Below are 6462 nucleotides of genomic sequence, written 5' to 3' on the forward strand. Positions count from 1 at the left end.
AAAGCAGGCCCTGCCAGTCACCCCGGCTCATCAGAGACCAGCTGCTCCGTGTGGAAAGAGGAACAAACCGGCCTTTGCATAGACCAAAAAAACTCTCTGCCTTCATTATTATGATGATTATTTGTAGTCTCAGTATTCTCAGGGCGTGTCCACCCCTCTCGTGACCCCCTGCTGTTTGCGACCGTCGATTCCTGGCGGAGGCACGCTGCGTCACGCTCATGGAGTGCTGGCAGGCCCCAGGATCCCAAATCGTATTGTCTGTCTCTTTCTATGCCGGCGCAATTCCTCGGACCATCAGCTTCCGGCTTTACAGGCATCGTCGTTCTCGAGTTTTCTGTTGAACAAAGTGTCCGAAGGTGACAAACCATGTTTCACTGATGCCGCCCTGTACTTTGACACGGCTGAGTACAGCTTGATCTCACGCCGTAGCCTTTTCCTGTAGCCGCTTTCTTATTTTGGCACCTCTTTCCACCAGCCCATGGGTCTGGGGACAATGGCGATTGCAGCGACATGAAAACCCAAACTTTGCTGCAAGGTGCTTAAACACAGGCCTGCTACACAGCAGCCCATCATCAGACGTCACTTGGTCAGGCACACAACGTCTGGCAAAAATAGATCTGCCACGCACAATCACCTGTTTAGCCACAGGATCTGCTAATAAGGCTATCTCGGGGAAGTGAAAATAATCGTTTAGACCAAGTACATCATTTTCCCCCCAGACATCATAAACAAATCCATGCCTGTTTTGCTCCAGGGGACAATTTTTCCCCCTGTTCCATCACCAGCATGGTCACTTTCACTTGCCTTTGACAATTTCCTCAATAAAAGAAAAGGAGGACTTGTGGCACCTTAGAGACTAACCAATTTATTTGAGCATAAGCTTTCGTGAGCTACAGCTCACTTCATCGGATGCATTCCAATGAAGTGAGCTGTAGCTCACGAAAGCTTATGCTCAAATAAATTGCTTAGTCTCTAAGGTGCCACAAGTCCTCCTTTTCTTTTTGCGAATACAGACTAACACGGCTGCTACTCTGAAACCTGAAATTTCCTCAATGTCGCTCTTCATTTGTGGCCAGTATAAAACATCTCTGGCCCTTCTCTTAGCTTTCTCAGTCCCTCAAGGTCCTTCCTGTATCCTTTGTAACATATTCCTCTGTAGCACCTTAGAGAATCGCTATCCTGACGTCTTTAAACAAAATCCCACCGAGGACTGAGAGCTCCACCTGAATCGGTGATAGGGACTGAGAAGATGCTGCCCTGGCCACCCTGTGCTAATAAGCATTAGCTGCTTTCTGCAGGTTCTCATTCTGAACTGTTGCTCTGGCAATCAGAGTCCACATTTCATCAGAGACTGGATACTTGGTGTCTAGCTCTGGATTTTGCTCCACTGCACTTTTGTCAAATGCCTAGAGAGCACATTTGTAACTGCCAGGTCTCTCCTTGCCACTTGCTCCCGGCATGAAATCAAGTAAGTTACTTGCTTGCTCTGTGCCTCAGTTTCCCATCTGTAAACTTCCTTTGCCTGGCTTGTGTTGTTAGATTGCCTGTCTTTGGCCATGTGTGTGTCCGGGACCCAGCACAATGGGACCTCTCGGTAATACTGTCATGTACATAATAATGAATTCATAAAAAGCACGATCTGATGATAAAAGAGAAATACAGGGCTGTTGACTAAAAAACCCAGAGATCCGAGCCAGCCACAGAATACATTATGAGCAATTTCTTCACAAATGTAGCCCTTTTTCTTGGTGTGTGGGCTTGACACGTGCTTCCGAGGAACAGAACTCCACTTGCGCAAATGTGTGCAGAAAAGGTGTGAATGTGATTGGCCTGAAACATGACAGAAACTCCACCGCAGCGCTCCGGGGAGACGTTGGCGGGGATGCCGGGTGGCAGCTGCATTGCTTCGGGGGACAGCTAGGGGCACCACGAAGAGACTACTGGAGTCCATATGGTGACACGTTCTCCCCCCCCCATTGCTGTCCAAAGAGCAAGAAGGAGATTTCGGCCCTTTGCTCCATTCTCTTTGCCTCCCACAGACCCGCCCAGAGACTTCTTGCATAGAAGCCACCATGCCGTTTATTTCCACTGTGGCACTCCTCCACCTACATACTAGTGCATTTGCAGGGTCCTCCAGCTTTACTACCCCTCCTCCAAAGGGGAGGGCGGCAGAGGTGTCTCCTCCCAGAGAATTCCCTTGTCTCAGGCCCCCCTGGCCTGTCTTTCTCTTCCCTTTCTCCCCTCGCATTTCCTGCCTCTGCCCTTTTGTCCAGCCTCCTTGTTAATGGGCTAATTAGCTGGGTAGCTACCCAGCCCCCCATCTGACCTGGTCACCAGGAAGGCCTCTCCTGGACCAGGCCCCTGGGGAGGGTCTGACTGGTTAAACAGTGATCCGAATGCACCAGCCCATGGAGTCGCTCACCTGTTATCGCAGGAGAAGCCGCTAGGTGGCATAGGAAGGGCATAGGAGCAGAGCCAGCAGTGAAAATGGCTGTCCATCCGAGCGCTGGTTCGGCTGCTGATTCGCAGCACTCTGCCACCCACCTCCCGCCCCGGTCTTTCTGTCTCCAGGCTACCGGAGCCGCTACTCAACTTAGCCAGCTAGGATCCCTTGCTCCACCCACACAGGCCCTCACACCCGGGCACCCTGGGGTTCCACGCTCCTCATTCTTGGCCTCTTTGCCTTGCGCGGGGGAGAGGGGGGTGCCCCTCCTCCTCCTGGTGACCCCAACTCTCCAACTGCTCTTGGGATTCCCCCCTCCCCGGCTTTCCAGAGGCAGGAGCTCCGATAACTTCTCAACCGCTGTTAATGAGCTCAGATTATTTTTATCTCCTGAGACTATTTCCTTGTCTTTTTTCTCTTCCCTCTTCGTCCCTCGGGGTGCTCCCCTTTCTTTGTGTTCTCTTGTCTACGTTTCCCAACCCTTCTAAGTTTAACAGCTCTTGTCCCTTCCCTGTGGGTTTCATTCCTTCCCTCTGGGGTTTCTGGACACCCCTTTGCTTCCCTAATGGGAAGGGATTCCAGTCTGTGTCTAACAAGAGAGGGTGGGGCAACCCATCCACTACCCAGAACCCACCTTAGGGTGGGTGACAAGGGCGACTGCCCAGGGAGCCATGATCTGGGGATGGGGGGGTGTCACCATCTGAGTGCCGCACGCTGATGGGCCTGGGCTGCCAGAGTGGGGGTGAGTGCGGCGAGCCCAGGGCTGGAGCCTCTGGACAAGGGGTGGGTGATGCCACCCAGAGCTGCCAGCCTGGCGGGGAGGTGCAAGCAGCAGGGCTTGTGTCTGCAGAGCCAGAGAGACAGCATCTGTGTCCCCCCTCTTCCTGCGGGCACGGTGGTCAGGGGACGGGGCTCCCTTGGCTCAGAAACTCCCCCCTGTGCTGCCCTCCCGACAGGCGATGGGAGGGGGAGTCTGTGTGTGACGCATGACTGGGAAGCATTAAGCATCCTGCAGGATAAATGACTCCAATTCAACCCTTAAAGACATTTTGGTAGATAATGTTGTGTTTTTGTGTATTTACATATATATTGTTAAAGGTTAACAATGTAATCAAACAGTCCCTGTCTGTGCTGTATTCTGTTCATTCAGAGATCAAAAGGACATCTTAACATTGAGATGAACTGTAAACATAGGATATCGCTGAATTCATCCATCTTTGAAATGAACAGCAAATCATCTGTGAATCGTGGAAAAACAGGCAATTGCCTTATGTTAATCTGTGTAGATAATTACCAGTGATGCTTAGGAAATGGATCTACTTCAAAAGTCCCCATAATTGCCTATTGTTCACCAAAAGACTCCGAGCTGTCACAAGACGGCCTGAAACTGTACAAAGATATTTGGGTCCCAATCTTTTTATCTCAGATCTGCTTCAGGCTTCATGCAGGGGAAGCCTAAGCCATAAGGACTGAATCCCAGTCCTGACTGGACCACCCTGAATGTAAACATTGGACTATATAACCTAGGAACTATTTCTAAAAGAACTCTTTGCATCTACAAAGCTCACCATCTCTGCTATGAATCTGAATCTCAAGAATTGAACTCATGTCTGCATGTGTACTGATCTTTTTACCAACAAGCTCTCTCTTTGCTTTTTAAATACATTTTAGTTTAGTTAATAAGAATTGGCTGTAAGTGTGTATTTGGGTAAGATTTGGAATATTCATTAACCTGAGAGGTAATGTGTCTGATCCTTTGGAATTGGTAGAACTTTTTTATATGATTAATAAGATTTTCAGTAATCCTCGTCACATTTGACTTGGGTGTCTAGGTGGAGGCCTGAGGGTGGGCTACTTTAAGGAACTGTGTTGTTGGCTTCTGGGTAACCAGTGAGGTATTATAGAAGCTGTTTTATGCTGTCTTGGTAAGTCTAAGCATTGGAATATCCACCAGCATTGGGGATTGCCTGCCCCATTCTTTGCAGTTCACCCTAATTGAGTGACCTCAGTTGGCTCCCCGGGACTCCGGTTACACCGTGGATGCCAGGGGAGATGGGGTGGGGAGCCCGGGGAGCCCATGGTGGCCAGGGACAATGGGGGGGAGCCCATGGGGGCCAGGGGTGATGGGGGACCCACAGGCACCAGGGGTGCCAAAAAACAAATTCACCCAGGGCACCATATTCCCTGAGGCCAGCTCTGCCACTACTCCAACCCGCTTCCATTTAAACGTCTCCTGAACTTCTTGGGGCACCTGTGCCATAGGGCAGAGATTCTTACATTGCATACATTCAAGCTTCACTTGTGCGCTGGTCTTCCTCCCTGGATCCAGACCGTTAAACTGCTGACCCCCTCCGGGAATGTCTCCACAAACTCCTCTGTTCCTTTAGCTGCCCTCTAGGGTGATGGATTGATGCTGCCTGACCCATACCCGGGCATTCTCTGGGAGGCTCTGCAAGAATTGTTCCAAAATGATAGCATGCATAATATCGGCCATGCCTTGGGCATCTGACCTCAGCCGACGCATGGCCCAGTCTGGCAGTTTGGGGGCAAATGCCCAGGGCCGTAATCCCCTAGTCCATCTTGTGGCTCAAAGTTTTTGCTGGTATTTTTCCATCAAAGGGCCCACCCAGTCTAGAATGGCCAACTGAACCATTTCATAGACTCTTGCTTGCTCATCACTGAGAGCCACGTAGGCCACATGATCTTCTCCTGTTAAACAGCATACTAGCCATAGGGCCCAGCTGCCCTTATCCCATCCTGCCCCCACAGCCCTCTCTCAAACTTGACCAAAAAAGGATCATCTGTGGGGCCTCTTTTGCCGAGGCATATCCCCTGAGCCCGACTGCCAATCCCTGCCGCAGACTCACCGTGCTTTGTAGCAGCTCTTGCTGCACCTGGGTTTGCTCCCTTATCAATTCCTGCAGGCGTTTTTGTTGCTCAGCCTGCCGGGTGAGCAAGGACTCTCTCTCTCCAAGTGGTGGGACGACTGGAAGGTCTGCAAGATCTTCCGCATTTCCTTCTGCTGTTCGGCCAGCCACCGTAACGTCTCCTCCATCTCTGAGCCTGCCGAAACTTTACACCGGCTCCCCCTTCTGGTTCTCCATCCACATGGATAAAGGCAGGATCCCGGACGAGCCCCCAGGCTCCTAATTGGTTAACCAGTGATCAGAGTGCTGGTTCATTTGCCGATTCCCAGCTCCCTGTCACAGCCTCTTCAAGAGATGGGGAGGAACGTTGGAGGCTGGGGGCTCTTTGCAGTTTGAACCGGGCAGAGGGACTCGCAGGAGAGGGCAGGATCATACGACAGGGACGAGGGGACAACTAGCAAGCTCAAGGGAGCCCAGTGATGGAGCAAAGGAAGTGAGACCGGAGGGTGGAGCAGCGAGAGAAGAACAGCAGGAGGAATCTGCTTTGAAGAGATCCAGCCAGACCCCGCGTGCTGTGCAGAAGGGCCTGGCCGATGCGTGGAAATACCAGGGGGTTGCTGCGGATCCTTCGCTTGGCCTGTGCCAGCCAGGGAGGGGCTGCAGCTGGCGGACAGGAAGACAAGAGGGACGAGGAAAACGCGCTCGGTCGTCTTCCCACTTAAAAGAGCGATCTCAGAACAACCGTGCTGGGCTCGGCGGGACTATTCTGATGAGCAAGCATCACTCCCGTGAGTAGGGGTTGGCAGGATCAGGCCCATTCACTACTGAGCAGCATGCCCCTTGCTGCAGGGCATGGGCCAACGCACACTGGTCTCCTGGCTGGTGGAAGCCGCAGGGCTGTGGGACACTGTGGTACTTTTGTTTGTGGGTTGCTACAGTGAGGAGGGGAGTTCGGTACCAAGAAATGAGCGAGTCGCCCAGGGCCTGGCTGGAGGGTTCGCAATGTAAGCACAGGGGCAGGGTGGCCATGTCTCATCCCCGGGCAGCAAATATCCCCAACAGCTCGTGGTGGGACACTAGATGGGGAGGGCTCTGAGTTACTACAGAGAATTCTTTCCCGGGTGTCTGGCTGGTGGGTCTTGCTCACATGCT

Source organism: Natator depressus, chromosome 3 (assembly GCF_965152275.1).
Source record: "Natator depressus isolate rNatDep1 chromosome 3, rNatDep2.hap1, whole genome shotgun sequence".
In the NCBI taxonomy this organism is placed as follows: Eukaryota; Metazoa; Chordata; order Testudines; family Cheloniidae; genus Natator; species Natator depressus.